Genomic DNA, 15,311 nt, shown 5'->3' on the forward strand with positions numbered 1-15,311 from the left:
TGTAAATAACAAAATAATGTAATATCTAATGGATTGCATGCATTTTAGTTTTTCATTTTTATATATTTTTAATATTTTGGAAATGTTAGTATTATGCTTTTTAATGAATTAGAAAAACCTTTTATATAATATAGTCTTTTATAAAAAATTAAAAAAAAAAGTATGATTTTCAACACTTTTTTTTAACTTTTCAAATAAATATAAGAGAATTATGATTTTCAACATTTTCATATAAATATAGGTTTTTATTTAAAAAAATCTACTTCTAAAACAGATTTTTATAATTTTTGTTTTTTTGTTTTTTAAAGAAGGGGTACAACTAGGTACCCAGATTTCTGGCTTACTAAAACTCGAATTAAGCCGAGTTTCGGCCCAGGGTTATAACCAGGTATACCCGAGCCGGGTTCTGACCCAGATTTGAAACCCGGGTTCTGGGCCGGGTATACCCAGATACCCAGTCCAGTACCCGGTTGAACACCCCTACCGAGCATATCATTTAGATCTAGGAATAAAAAGTTAAGGTTATTTTACTTTGGTTAGATTTTAATTTGCCGTATTTGCAATATTTGTTCAACTTCAATTTAGGCTCTATCTGATGTATTTACATCTCATTTGGACCTAGTTTTGTAACAAGAATGTTCCAACATTTTTTTTTCACATTAGCAAAACTTATTGCATATCACTTTTGTTTGGATTTTTTTAAAACTACATGTCTAGAAATTAGGATTCGGGTGCTGCAAGTGTGAGGACTATGCCAAAATGAGGGAATGAATCCCCTCACGTGGGCAAAATGTTGGCGACAAGGAGGTAGCCGAGCGGCAATGTGCATATGAAGTGGCAGCAAGGAGAGTAGCATGTTGTAAAGAGCCTGGCAACTGTGGGACAACATAGGGTAACGAAAGAAGACAAGCACCGGGCAGGGACAAGCTTGGTGCAAAGCTGGGAGCACTCCAGGACAATTTAGACAAGCTCAAAGGGTAGCAGGTATTGTACCCAAAGCCCATGCTCCATCAGATAACAAGTCAATTCTTCCTTTTAACGGCAAAAATGAGATCACCTCAAATAATATCACTAAAAAGCTATTTTTCGTGTTGACATTAAGGTTGTGTTTGAGTAGTGAGGTAATCTTAGATATTATGTAAATAGTAGCGAAAAAATATTGAATAGTAATGAATAGTAGCATAAAATAGTAGAAAGTGAAAAATAATGATAAAATAATTAAAAGTAGTGAAGTATTCTCAACCACCCAAACCAGTCCTAAATTGCCGCTAAACATGTTGGATGATATATATATATATATATATATTTATAGGAAACATAACTTCATTGCAATTAGGCACAAAAGGCCTTAAGAGTTCTTACATGAAAGTGCATCAATGTAAAAAACATTGTCAATAAAATGAGGGACTACATTCCACCATACTTGCATCTTAGAAATAGACCATGCATGCCTTGAATGGTGAGTTGTTGCATTAACCATACGGAAACCATGCTGGATGTGACAAAGCTGAAATTGCATAAGCCTTCTAATCTCAGCAATCATAGTTCTTATAGTAGTAGAAGGCTCAACAACACTGTTAATCTCCTCCACTAATTGAAAGCAATTACTCTCAATAAGTAAGTTATGAATACCTATCTGAAGATAGAATTGCAGCCCCCTCAAAACTGCCACAGCCTCCACATTTTATGGTTCTAAGAATTCCTCTTTGACTTTGCTAAGAGCCATGATTACTCCACCATCAGCATTACGAAGTATAGCTCCAATGCTAGTTTTATTATGGTCAAAGAAGAGTGTCCCATCTACATTGAGCTGGTTTTGTTTGGTCACTGAGAATTCTCAGATGAGAATTTTGAATTTTAAGATTAAATATTAAAATATTATATTTTAATATTATTATTATTTTGAGATTTAAAAAAGTAGGAAAAAAGTTAAATTTTTTATTATATTTTGTATAGGAATTAAAGAAAATTGTAATAATGAGATGAGAATTTTATGTTTGAAATGAAAATTTTGTGTGGCCAAACAGTACCGAACCAATCCATTGGTGGAGGACTCTATTGATAGTGCAGAGGCTTAGCAGATAATTACTGTTGAGGACCTATAGGTAACATACCATTCAAGGAAAGAGCATAGCTCAAAACTTATTGAGGAGGCAAAGAAATACTTTCATGAATCATCTTATTCCTTCGATAACAGCACCCCTAAGCCATAAGAATGAAATTTGTTAACTTGTCAGCAAACTCTATTGAATTAATATCCATGGCAGTAAGCATAAAAGATTTGAAAGTTTCCACATTCTGTAGAGCAGCAAATTTGCACACCCAGATCTGAGGACAAAAAATAGAGCATGAGCTAAATCTTCTATAGGCTGATCACAGAATCAACAAGAACTATCCACCATGACCCTTTTTCTAAGCAGGTTGGACTTTGTGGGAAAAACCTCCCTGCAAGCCCTCCATGCAAAAAACTTAACTTTATGGGAAATTTTTAGTTTCCATAAAACCTTCCAAAACTTCTTATTTGAGGCCCAGTAGAAGTCTCCCCTGTAATTGGTGAAGTGATGTCCTTAAAAACCTGCATGCACTTCGCTAAAAATATCACTCTTTTCATGCTCCCAAATTCACATTTTACTAATAACTATTTAATTATTTGCAGCTATATTAGACCGTCACAAAAGTTCATTGAAAATGAAAAAAGGGAAAAAATTCAAAGCAGTATAAAAAAAATATTCCTGTTTCTTCCCCCTGATGCCTCTGAACCCCCACCTTGTGATGTCTCTCTCTCTCTCTCTCTCTCTCTCTCTCTCTCTCTCTCTCTGCTATGCCGCAGTCCCTAGTCGTTGCCAGTAGTAGTTTCGTCATGCTGGTAAGTCTCCATCTATCCCTCTCATTTGTCTCTCTTTTCTCTCTCTTCATATGCATCTCTCACTTTCTCGATTCACCAGCCCATCTCTTTGTTTCTTTGCTCTCCCTCTTGTTCGCCGCCTCTATGCTCCACCACACTGGTAAGGCATCCTCTCCCTTTTCAACTTTCCTCTCTCTCTTTTGCTTTTTCTTGGTTTTGTGCCCCTCCTCTCTCTCTCTCTCTCTCTCTCTCTCTCTCCTCTGCCAGTACTACTGTCATGACCAATGCATGCCGATTATTTTAAACATACATTTGTGGAAAACTAGTTAGCGCACATTGATTTTATTTTGGCTTTGATGTTCTGTAATATATTGTTATCGTGTATTTTTGAATTCAGGTTGGTGCTATCATATTGCTAGTGAATATATGATCATGTTCTCTTGGGTCGCTATCAACATTGTAATTTATGGATGCCGAAGTTGTAAATTTGAAACATAATGAGAAAGCCATTTGAGGAATTAAGATTTGTCTTTTAAGCTTGGTAAAAGGAATCGAGCTATTGTTGAATTAGTCAAAGTTCGTACAATAAAGCTGGTTCAATTGATACCAGGCATCTCGTATTGATTGTATATATAGAGAGGATTACGAAGTTTAAATTACAACTTACAGATGAGCATAGAATTACAAAATGTAGTTAGCTACATGTAACTAACTATATGAATGAACAATAGAAGATAAGGGAGGATAAGCTATGTAACAGCAGCAATTTAATATTTCTTAAGCTTATCCTCATTAGACAATTTGTTAGCAAACTTCTCGGGACATATATCTTTAACATCCCCCTTCAAGGTGATGGGAAGGTCACGAACCATTAGCTTGTCACGAAGAAATAGGAAGTGTGATGAAGTTAGGCCCTTAGTGAATATATCAGAAGGTTGAGCAGTAGTAGAGATATTTTTAGCTTGAATATCCTTGTTGAAAACCTTTTCCCAAATAAAGTGATAGTCCACCTCGATGTGCTTAGTGCGAGCATGGAAAATTGGATTAGAAGAAAGAGCCAAAGCACCAACGTTATCCACTCAGAGGCAGGGAACATCTATGAGTGGAATATGACATTCCTGAAATAGCATTCTAATCTAGTATAATTTAGCCACTGTAAAAGCCATAGATTTGTATTCGGCTTTTATACTTGATCTTGCTACAACTGGTTGCTTCTTAGCAGACCAAGATATGAGATAGGGTCCAAGATATATGCAGTAGCCAGAGGTGGATTTCTTGTCATCAAGACAGTCCGCCCAATCAGAGTCACAAAAACCATTAAGTTGAAGTGTGCCTTTGCTGAACTGGAGACCAAACTGTAATGTCCCCTCAAGATACGTCAATACTCATTTGGCAGCAACAAGATGATATGTAGTGGGACAGTGGAGGAATTGACATAATTGATTCACACTAAAGGATAGATCTGGCCTTGTGAGAGTCGAATATTGGAGAGCTCCCACTAAGCTACAATATTCAGTAGGATCAGATAATGGATCACCTGAAAATGTGGAGAGTATTGCAGCTGAGTTGCAAGGTGTAGGAGCTAGTTTAGCACCAGCCATTTTGATGCGATGCGCTAAATCAGTTAAATATTTTCCTTGATTGAGATGTAAGCCATCAGAGGTCTGTGTGACTTGAATTCCCAAAAAATAAGAGAGTGGACCAAGATCTTTAACAGCAAAGTCACAACCAAGATTAGTAATCAAAGCATCGATAGAGGAGGAAGAATTGCTTGTAACAATTATGTCATCAACATAAATAAGCACAAAGACTGCGATGTTGTTGTGATGAAAAGTAAATAGGGAGCTAGTAGTGCTTGTGACAGTCTCAAGAGCCAAGCTCGAGGAGTTTGTTTAAGTCCATAGATGGACTTGTTCAACATACATGGTCAGAAAGATGAGGATCTTCAAACCCTTGAAGCTGCTCCATATAAACTTCTTCTTCAAGATAACTATGGAGAAATGCATTAGAGATGTCAAGTTGACGAATAAACCAGACATGGTGCACAACTAGAGCCAACACTAGTCTGATTGTAGCTAGTTTTATAACAGGGCTAAAGGTCTCAGTAAAGTCAACCCCATCAATTTGATCAAAGCCTTTTGCCACTAATCTAGCCTTGTATCGATCAATACTCCAATCTGATTTTTGTTTAATGTTAAACACCCACTTATTTCTCACAACTTGTTTATGAGAAGGTCGAGGACATAAAGTCCAAGTTTGATTAGCTAGTAGAGCATTGTATTCAGCTTGCATAGCATCAATCCATTTCTAGTCCCTCACTGCTTCTTTATAGGTTTGAGGTTCAAAGGGTAAGGTTATGGTAAGTGTGATCTTTATATAACAAATAACAATACTAAGAATGGTAGTAGTATTTCTTACATTAGAGAGAACATAACAAGTTCCAGCAGGCATTTACATACTGAAAATCTGTTCAGCAAGAATAGAGAAAAAACAAAAAAGTTCCAACAAAAACATGGAGAAAACATACAATTTTCAGGAAGCATTTATAGACTGAAAAACAAAGCATAGATGGGAGATTCCAACAAGCTTTCATAGACTTAAAACAATGTAAATGTGAAAAACTCTAGCAAGCATTAACAAGCTGAAAATGGTGCAAATGTTTATATATCCAGCAAATATTCACAGATTGAAAACAATACAAATGCGGGAGTTACTAGCAAGCATTCAAGACCGAAATCAGTGTAAATATGGAACTCTTCCATTTAACAATATACTTTTTTTTTTTTTTGAGAAAAACTCCATTTAACAATATACAGCAAACCATGGGGGCAATTTATATTACAGTTCTGCTAGGGACAACCGTCCCTAGAACCCTATTGCGGCCTCGGCTCCGTTAGCCGATATTATTATATTAAAAATAAACAATAGAGAAAGCGAATGGAAAGCACGATTTGAAGAACATCTGAGCATTTTGTGAGAAAGAAGCCAGAGAGGGAGATCTAAAGCCAGAGATTATCTGACTATTTCGGTTGTCCATAGCCTTTTTCTTCATCCCCATAAACCAATTCAGCCTCATTTTCGTCATCATCGGTTTGGAAATCATCCCCCCGGTCCCGCCCCAAATCATCGTCCAGTTTCATTATCAGTCTGCTCCTATATTCAAACTCTACGTATGAACATAAACTCAGAATAATTTCTACTCTTTCCAATCACATTAAAAATAAAAACAGCAAATTTTGTGTTACATAATTAACAGAAAGTAGGGAGAAATTGAATGAAACCTGGTTTGGTCGGGTTTGACTGAAGGGTCCAAGAAGCCTAGGTAATCGGAGATTATACATGAGGTGAGAATAAGATGTACTTTTTTCTGAGTTGATGACCGACTATTAATACCAAATACGCACGCACCTGAAATATATGTCAACCATGCATGCAACAGAAAGCAAGAAATGGGAGGACTGCGTCGTCAGATTCGTGGTTTGATTTCGGAGAGGAAGGTGGGGGGGTCGATTTCGGAGAGGAAGATGGAATTTGTGAATCGAAGACGAAGGTTTCGAATGGGGGAAGGGGGAAATGAAGGAAAGGGGGGAGGGAATTAAGTGGTAAAGAAACGACGTCTTTTTTTTCCACGTGGACGCGAGGCCGTGGCAGGGACGCGAGGCAGTTGTCCATAGCGTTTTTCTTTATATTATACCGTACAGGAAACCATCTAAGCATTTGACCAGAAATATAATCAATGTCTATAGTTCACCAAATAGATGACGTCCCAAGCCCTCAACACCTTCCATCTATATATCCACTAGACAAGTTAATCAAACAAAATGAAGAAAGTTTGATATATAATCTGATTGTTAGAACCAAAGATTGGAAACCTGATGAAACACGGGGTAATGAGTTTAATCAATGAAACCAACTTCATGCCTGAGGACTGCCATTGGACTTGATATATAAATTTCAGGAAGGTGATCACTCATATTGGGTTCTTAACTTGAAGAGCATTGATATGCCAAACTCTGAAATAATAGCCACACTGTAAACTTCATAAGATAGACATGAGTAGAAAAAGAAAATGTTGATAGAAATGCCAATGTACAAATAAGAAACCAAGAGTGTTGAAGATGAAGCAATGAATATTTTAAACTAAATCCTGGATACTGAGACTTTTTCGTTATGCATTCCTTAATGAGATGCATGTACATAGACTTCTCATCAAAGCACCATATGCTGCTTGTGCACTTGAGTAGAGCTGAAAGCAAAAGAATCCAAAAGAAGCAGTAGTAACACTAAGTAGTCAACATACCATTATCATAAATAATCTAACATCAATTATATAATTTATATAAACTAAAAAGCTGAGAGGAAAACATATATTATATTCGAAGTGCATTAATTATATTAAATCAATACAAAGTGTAAAGTGGTCTAAAAAATCATTTCCCTAGCTTGGTGTTGGATGTGGTTGGAGGGGATGCCTACACGTCGGTTTGGTGTATTAATATTGTTTTTTCTTTTCGCTCGTTTACTCATCCAGTGCATCTTTCTATGATTTAGTAGTTGTGCTTATATTTTTTTATCCTTTCCTTTCAAGTTACCTAGAAATTGTTGTTTGTATTCCAATATCTTCTCACTTTGAATTTCGAATTGCTAGTTAAAAGGTACGTATACCATGGATAGGTTGGCTGAGATTTACTGGGTCTATTCCATTTATTGTACTATTTTTTATTCTTTTTTAGTCTATGATCTTAGTGTATTTGTAATATATTATATTGTTCACATTTTTTTTTTAATGTATTTTAGGTATAAGACTATGATATTGTTTTACTAGTATTTTTTTTTCGTAAAAGACTATTTTCGATGATCCGAAAGCACCAGAAATCGTCTTGTGGTGGCAAATACATATTCGATTTTCATCGCGGCATATAACCATTTGCATTTATAATTAAATTTTGGTAGCAAATATTTATTTGCGGCAATTAAAATCATTGCAAAATGCATCTCCGATCAAAACACTCAACTTTATACTTACTTTTTCCGACACAAAAAAGTTGCTGTTTTTTCCAACTCGAAAATTCACATTTTTTGCTACAACAAAAATACCGAAAATAAAAGTATTTCCGGCATGTTGTTTGTGGGTTTAAATACTATATCTTGCCACTTATTTCCAAGGAGGCAGCTATGACTTGAAGTGGTGGAAAAAAGTCATTTCCACAAAAATATTGACTAATTGTGACAAAATCACTCGCAGCCAAAAAAAAAAAAAAAATGCTAATTTGTTGTAGCAAGGATGGGGAGAGATCTCCCAAAACATAAGTTTTATCTTAAAAGAGTCTTGGGCTTTTAGATATCTCATATTTAACCAAAGATGGTATTAACTTGGATTTACGCTACTTCAAATCCTTGTTTTGTACAGAACAAAATCAATTACTTACCAAAAATTTGTTTTGATAACGTAATTAGCGTCAGGACTGCATGATCAGATAAGTTCATGAGATTGGCCGTGCATAACAGAAAATACACGACTATATTAATTTTGTTATACTAAAGTCAGTGGTTTTCTGGTTATATGTGGCTTATAACAATACTACTTACATCACTGTAGACTTACGTGCATTCTTGAAATGAGTTTGTCGCACACCACTTCTTGTAAGATCATTATAGTTATAAAAAAAAAAATATATATATATATATATTCATTTCTCATTATTTCATGATATGACATCAGATGATATGTTCACAAATAAAATATAATAAATAATTTCTAATTAATCATTTAATATCACATCATGAAATAATAAGATGATGACGAGAATTAGGATGATATGTAGGATTTGTAACGCCCTGTACCCAGGAGGGTCGAAGAATTTCTACCTGTCACCAATAATCGGGTCTCCCAATACAGATAAATCCCCAACAATTTCAAAATGGACAAAAATTCTTCTTTATCAACTTAATAAAATAAAACCCTCAATAAAGTCATCAAAATGAAAAGATTAATTAACATAAATCCTTGTCTCCACAATCTTCTAGTAACCTTAACATAATAGACTGAAATTTTAAATAAGTCTCAATAGATCTAAATGACATAAAGAACTCCAAATACTCAAATCAAACTCTTCTAAGTATATTGGTATCCTTAGGTATTCGGCTCTCTATCTATAGCAAGGCAAGTTCCAATTTCTAATCCCGACTCATAGCTGGGTCATCAATATCATCTGAAAAATATTGTGAAAATAAGGGACGAGTTATCAACAACTCAATAAGCAAAGAACATATACTAATGTGCAAACATGAGTATTTATAGAGTTCAAAATGCAGCACAAAGTAGTTTCACTTTCAAAATACAAAATTAGAACAGTGTAATAAAAAGAAATCAGAGAAAAGTTTCAGAAAATATTTTTATTCAAAATTCCTTTGGCACATCGTAACTGAAACATCACATCAGAACAAAATTCCATGTTTAACCCCTGTGGTAAGGTTGTGCAAACCCTGCGGCCAATCGAGCAGAAATATAATATGAATCTTCTCCTTATTATTCTCGGAGCCCTGAGTGTGCACATAGGAAAGACCATGCAGAAAACTACTTTGCTTCCAAAGTGGGTGTACTAGAATTAGAAAAGTTGGTACCAACCCGAACAGAGGCCACAATTTTACACTCGTGGTAAGGTCAAAATGGAACAAAAATAGAAATAGAATATTATGCCAGAGGTTTTCAGAAATCACATTATATCATATCAGAGTACAGAACATCTTTCGAACAGAATAAAAATTAGATCACAAACATAATTTATGCACAAAATTTCATATTCGCTCTCTTTTGCACATTTAAGAAACAAAAATGTCAAAATAGTTCATGTCTACACCAGTCAGGCCAAAAAATACTTTATTCTTAAACAGAATCTCATGAGTAATGCAAAACAAATAACTAAGGTAGTTCAAATTTCTTTTCATAACAAAAACATGCATATTTTTCAAAAATCAATATCAGCCCATTTTATTTTTATGCAAAATTATAGCATAAGAACCCTACTTACCTGGTCTTCTTATCTTTTTAGAATTTTTCCTCAATAGTACTAAACAAAAATCAATCGTCACCTATAAAATAGTCATGTAATTCTCATAAATTTATGATCCAACACATATTTCAATACATAAACCCGAATGGTACTTTCTCTACCAAATCTGCTTGGCATTAATCAGAGCGACAGGGCTGTTTGCCTTTGGAAAAAATGGCTTTGGCATAAATTGGTTCCTAAAAAAATGTCTTTTGTTTGTTGGCGTGCTAGAAAACAAGTATTACCTGTGGATGATATCATTGTTAAGCTAGGAATTCCTCTAACTTCAAAATATTATTGCTGTGTTTTACCACAACAAGAATCTATTGATCATATTTTTTGTAGTGGTGACTTGGCTGCTATGGTTTGGAGGTATTTTGCAGGTATTTTGGGGATTCGGTTACCTTAACTCCAAAGATGGAATGTGGTTTTGAATGTTTGGTGGTTTTGAGCGTCAGAATCTTCTCAAGTAGGATGTTGTCGTGGTATCTTACCAATCATTATCACGTGGGCTTTGTGGAGAGCACGGTGTGAGATAGAATGGAAGGAAAGAAAACTGATTGGAAGGGTGTGGTGAGGTGGATTAAGTTGATGTTAACTGATATTTTTTCTCCGCATCGGAAATTTGATAGATTCCAGTCGCACGATATCAAGGTTTTTCAGGAATTAAATTGCCCAATTGCTCCTGTTGTCAAGAAAAGTATGAAAGTTGTAGCTTGGACTAAGCCAAATAGAAGACAGTATAAGCTAAATGTTGATGGTAGTTTGCTCAGAAATCCTAGTATAGCAAGTGGCGGAGGGGTTATTAGAGATCATGATGGTCGAGTGATGGTGGGTTTTGCAAATCATTATGGGCAGGTTTTCAATAATGTTGCTAAGGGGGGAGCCTTACTTGATGGCTTAAAGTTGGCACAACAGTTGGGTATTCGAGATATTTTGGTGGAGTCCGATTTGAAAGTTATTGTGAGATGGATTCAGGCTAGTAAATGCAGCTTATGTTACTTGTGGGATTTTTGGGATGACATCCAGAGATTGTTTGCTGAATTACAGTGTTCCATCCGTCATATTTTCAAAGAAGCAAACATAGTTGTGGACTATCTTGCCAAAGAGGGGGCTTCTAATCGATGTAAGTATTTCACAGGGTTTGTCCTTGATAGGGGTATCCTTCATGGATTATTACGTACGGATTTGTGGGGACTTCATTATATTAAGATGTAATTGTTTGTTCTCCTTTTGTCTTCCGTTGTAAGCACTTTCTTTGGTTGGTTTTCTTTGATCACGGGGGTTTTAGGTTTTTATTTCTCTTTTTTGTAAACCCTCTGGTGATTGTTTTATAACCACGGTATTCCTCCGTCATATGTGAGAGCTATTTAATAAATTTGGGATGGGGCTGCTACGTGGGTGACTACCGGCTCTTCAAAAAAAAAAAATCCTCAAAACCAAAAATCCTCATAATTCCTAAAATACCAACATTTCTTCAAAACGATCAATTATCCACTTAGTCCAATTCTCACTTATTCACAAGGTTTATTTAAAAGAAATTAAAAATCCAATCCATTTAAGAAATGAAAAGTCATTGAAATAAAAAAATATATTACCTGATCCAAAAATAATTTAGAGCCCGAACTCAACCCAAAAATATTTTACATCAAAATCACTTAATGAAACACACTAAAAAATATATGTAATAGAACCAAGTAAACAAAAAAAAAAAAAACAAACCCACTTAAATATATGTAATGAAACACGCCAAGTAAACAGGGACAAAATCAAATAAACTTGGGACAGGACAAAATTGTAATTTTAGAAAACTAAACCTCCGTACCACACGTAAAGGACCAACGTAAAAACACGTCAAATACTTCAAGAGGCCATACGGAAAGGGGTTATACTGCAAGGTTTAAAGGGTCATCCTTGATGTATACTTACGTAAAACAAAACCACTCAAAACATACGGTTTGCACCAAAACTTAAATAAAACATTGAGTTTTACAGTGAGCTATAATGGTAAACAAGTACTTATAATCTACACTTTCACAAACCTAAAGGCCTAAGCACCATAACCCAATACAAGACAAAAAGCTAGAATAAAAGCTGGTGCGGCTGCTTACAGAGAACAAGGAAACTGGAGGCTGGAAGCTGGGCTGCTACGGTTGCACAAAGATGTGAAACAAACCTGTCCTGAAGAGAAACCAAGAGAGAGATCGGCTATCGATCACAGCAGAGGAAGTGAGTGATGAGCATGAGAGAGATGAAGAGAGAGCTCGGTGTGAGAGAGAACGAAGCTCACCGTGAGCTAGAGGTGGCGTACGGTGGACCAACGGCTGGGCAGAGGTCGATGATGGTGAGCTTGACAGTTGGCAGTGATGCTAAAAGTGGCTGAGACAACCGGTGTGAAGGAGCTGGTGTAAGTGGACTGCTCTGTTTTTGGTTGCTAAAACAGGGACAACAGCTGGATGGTTTTCCGTTAGATGGGTGGCTCTCGATGGGGTTAACCGTGGCTGGGATGCATGGGGGATTGGATTTCTAACACAGCAACACCACGAACGTGCCACCAGTCATTCCGCACAGGCCTTGCTAGTTGCAACGGAGTGGAGGTCTCGGTTTGATCTTCATTGATGAGAAGAATGAGTGGCGGCGACTCTAGTCTAAAGGTTGAAAGTGAACACTAGGCACAGGAGAATGAGGGCTAACCGTACGTGTACAAATAGAGGAAAGGATGACCAAACAAAAACCCTAGATATGAGAGGGTGGCGGGCATGCAGGGAGTAAACGGATGCGAACGTGTAGAGCGTGAGTTTGAAATTATTTTCACAGGCTAGGGCTCTAAGACCTAAAATTTTGGCCCACATCCTGGACCTTGTATGGGTTAAAGCATGGACTCACCCCAAAAACGAATATACTCTCCTATAATCTTTCGAGGGAAGATCCACTTGGTCATTAAAAGTTTTTAAACCTAATTATCAAACTTACTGGAAAAAAATTAGACTTAGCCAAAAAAATATCTAGTGCCTGTACTCTCTTACAAAAATTTTATTCACAATTCCAAATGGCCTTTTTATATATATATATATAAATCCAAAAATTTTATAAAGCAGGCTTGGCTGGGCTCGGGTGTTACATGATTACTCAAAATTAAGCTTTCCAATATAGTTTTTCTTGGATTAGAGATGACGAGATGGAATCTTCATAATAGGCATATGTGCCTATTTTTGTATAAAATAAGGTAAGATCACATCCATTGGGGTCGACATTTGGGCACTTGGAGCATGGCCTGGCCATGGACTTGAGGCCCAATGCCTTTCTAAACAAGTGTTAGCCTTAAGCACATGGCCCGTCTGCATTCTTTACTCAAAATAAAGAGAATTGCTACGTCTAGACAAACTTTTTACTACAGGCAAGTTACGCGTAGACTTGGCAATAACAATGTCAATCTTGGCTAATAAAAAATCTAACTCAAAAAATTCAATTAAGAATAAATTGATTGACACGTCAATGCACATAATCATTTTTGTAGGATTCTAGTTAGAGATGGTAATATGTGACAAGAATTGCTAACTTAATACAAATACGACACGAATTTAGTAGGTTTGTATTTGATTTTAACCGGTTTATATCAAAATAGATTGACCCATTAAGACAGGATTCATTAACAGGTCAAATTTTTTATTCAAAGTTCCAATTATATCCATTTTAACCTTAAAACAAAAATAATTTAATCCTATTTCATATTTCCTAACTCTCTCTCAAAGCCACACTCTCTCAATTAAAATTTTTAATTGAGTTAGTTCTCACAAGTCATGATTGCCTCCCACACTTCCTCTAGATTGTAATTTTGGTGTTTTCATTGTTTGAATTATAATTTTAGACTTATGTAGTTAGTTTTATATTTTTGGGAGATATTAAGATTTTAACTTCTATTTAAAATTATATTAATCAGCTTAATGGATTATTTGGGTCAATTCAACTCATTTACATAAATGGTTTGACATGAGTTGAAATATATTGTGTCGTGTCAATATAATTTTAATTAATTCATAACGAGTCAAAACGAATCATATCATGTCAATCCATTTTTTTAATGGGTTATGTTAAGGTTTGAAAATCTAATCCCTGAAATTTAACGAGTCGTGATAGGATTGACCCATATGGTATAATATATATAACTTGACATGTTTCGTTAACACGATTTGCCACCTCTAAAATTTATAGTATAGGTCAAATAATTCTCCAAAATAAAATGGTGTGATTATGACAAGAGACATGATTAGAATCCATGCACGCTAGTTTGGAATGCTATGGCACACATGGAATGTGGACGGGTCCACTTGTTGGATGTGGGACACGTGTCTTACATCCAATGGATCCAATTTGTATTAGAATTGGACTAGACTCCTGATCTGGCACACACCACCAGGCCAATCCCTCTTACATGACATATCTAAATTCAAGATGTAATAAGCTAATGAAAAGCTATGAATTTTCTAAAAGTCACTTCAGTCTCTATAGATAAAGGATTCAACCTACAATTTTTTATTTATAGTTTACTTAGTCAAACACAATTTTGTTGAGAAATTTTGTATAACTAACTTCAGAATTGTTGTATGTAAGTAGTTAATGACTTTGTTATATACCGGAAGTGAATTGCTTATAATCCTGTAGCAAAAAGTGTAACTTCTTTCTCAATAAATATAGTATTCATCCCAATAATTTTTACTCATTCTTCTCTCATATTTTTATTCCAATACATAATTTTGAAAAGGAACTCCGAGGGAAAAATCTCAAAAACTTTGTATGCAATTAGTGGTTTTATTGTATCTTAGAGGTGACTTTCTATGTAACCTAACATTAAAAAAGTGTCACTTCATTCTCTATAAATAGAGAGAATAGGTTAAAGAGAGTGTTATCTTTAATTATTTCTTGTAACCAAAGTGCTTTTCTACCGGGAAGATTGATCACTGATAATGTTTTGATAGCTTATGAAATCTTACACTCCATGGAGACCCGCAAGAAAGGAAAGGTGGGAAGTTTAGCTTTGAATTTAGATATGTCAAAAGCGTATAGTAGGGTTGAATGGAGGTATTTGAAGGCTTTGATGGTGAAGTTAGCATTTAGTGGGAAATGGGTACAATTGGTGATGGAGTGTGTTAGTTTAGTAAGCTATGCAGTTTTTGTTAATGGTATTCCAGGGGAGGTTTTTTGTCCAAAGAGGAGGTTGAGACAAGGTGACCCTTTATCACCTTATCTCTTTATCCTCTATGCTAAAGGTTTGAGTTCTTTGGTTACTACTGCAGAGAAGAAGGGGGATATAAAAGGTGTTTCAGTGAGAAGAGGCGGGACAAGTATCAATCATTTAATGTTTGCGGATGATTGTATTCTTTTTTGTAGAGCAAAGATTTCAGAGTGGAAGAAGA

At 35.5% G+C, this 15,311-nt stretch overlaps 3 long non-coding RNA genes across 4 annotated transcripts; 1 reads left to right on the plus strand and 2 right to left on the minus strand.

The window, feature by feature from the left end:
• The first annotated feature begins 197 nt into the window (after positions 1–197).
• LOC122291867 lies at positions 198–3,363 on the plus strand. Its single transcript, XR_006236788.1, has 2 exons — positions 198–984; positions 3,243–3,363. It is a non-coding gene; the product is annotated as an uncharacterized LOC122291867 (long non-coding RNA).
• Positions 3,364–3,422: 59 nt separating this feature from the next.
• Positions 3,423–6,637, minus strand: LOC122291866. 2 transcript variants are annotated; one of them, XR_006236786.1, is made up of 2 exons: positions 6,127–6,637; positions 3,423–5,998 (listed from the first exon to the last, which is right to left on the minus strand). It is a non-coding gene; the product is annotated as an uncharacterized LOC122291866 (long non-coding RNA). The 2 variants fall into 2 exon arrangements; XR_006236787.1 differs by having other exon boundaries at positions 3,423–6,011.
• Positions 6,638–8,814: 2,177 nt separating this feature from the next.
• On the minus strand, positions 8,815–12,705 carry LOC122292841. The gene is made up of 3 exons (XR_006237043.1): positions 12,188–12,705; positions 12,009–12,105; positions 8,815–9,057 (listed from the first exon to the last, which is right to left on the minus strand). It is a non-coding gene; the product is annotated as an uncharacterized LOC122292841 (long non-coding RNA).
• Between the last annotated feature and the right edge of the window lie 2,606 nt (positions 12,706–15,311).

This window comes from Carya illinoinensis, chromosome 13 (assembly GCF_018687715.1).
Source record: "Carya illinoinensis cultivar Pawnee chromosome 13, C.illinoinensisPawnee_v1, whole genome shotgun sequence".
Lineage (NCBI taxonomy): Eukaryota > Viridiplantae > Streptophyta > Magnoliopsida > Fagales > Juglandaceae > Carya > Carya illinoinensis.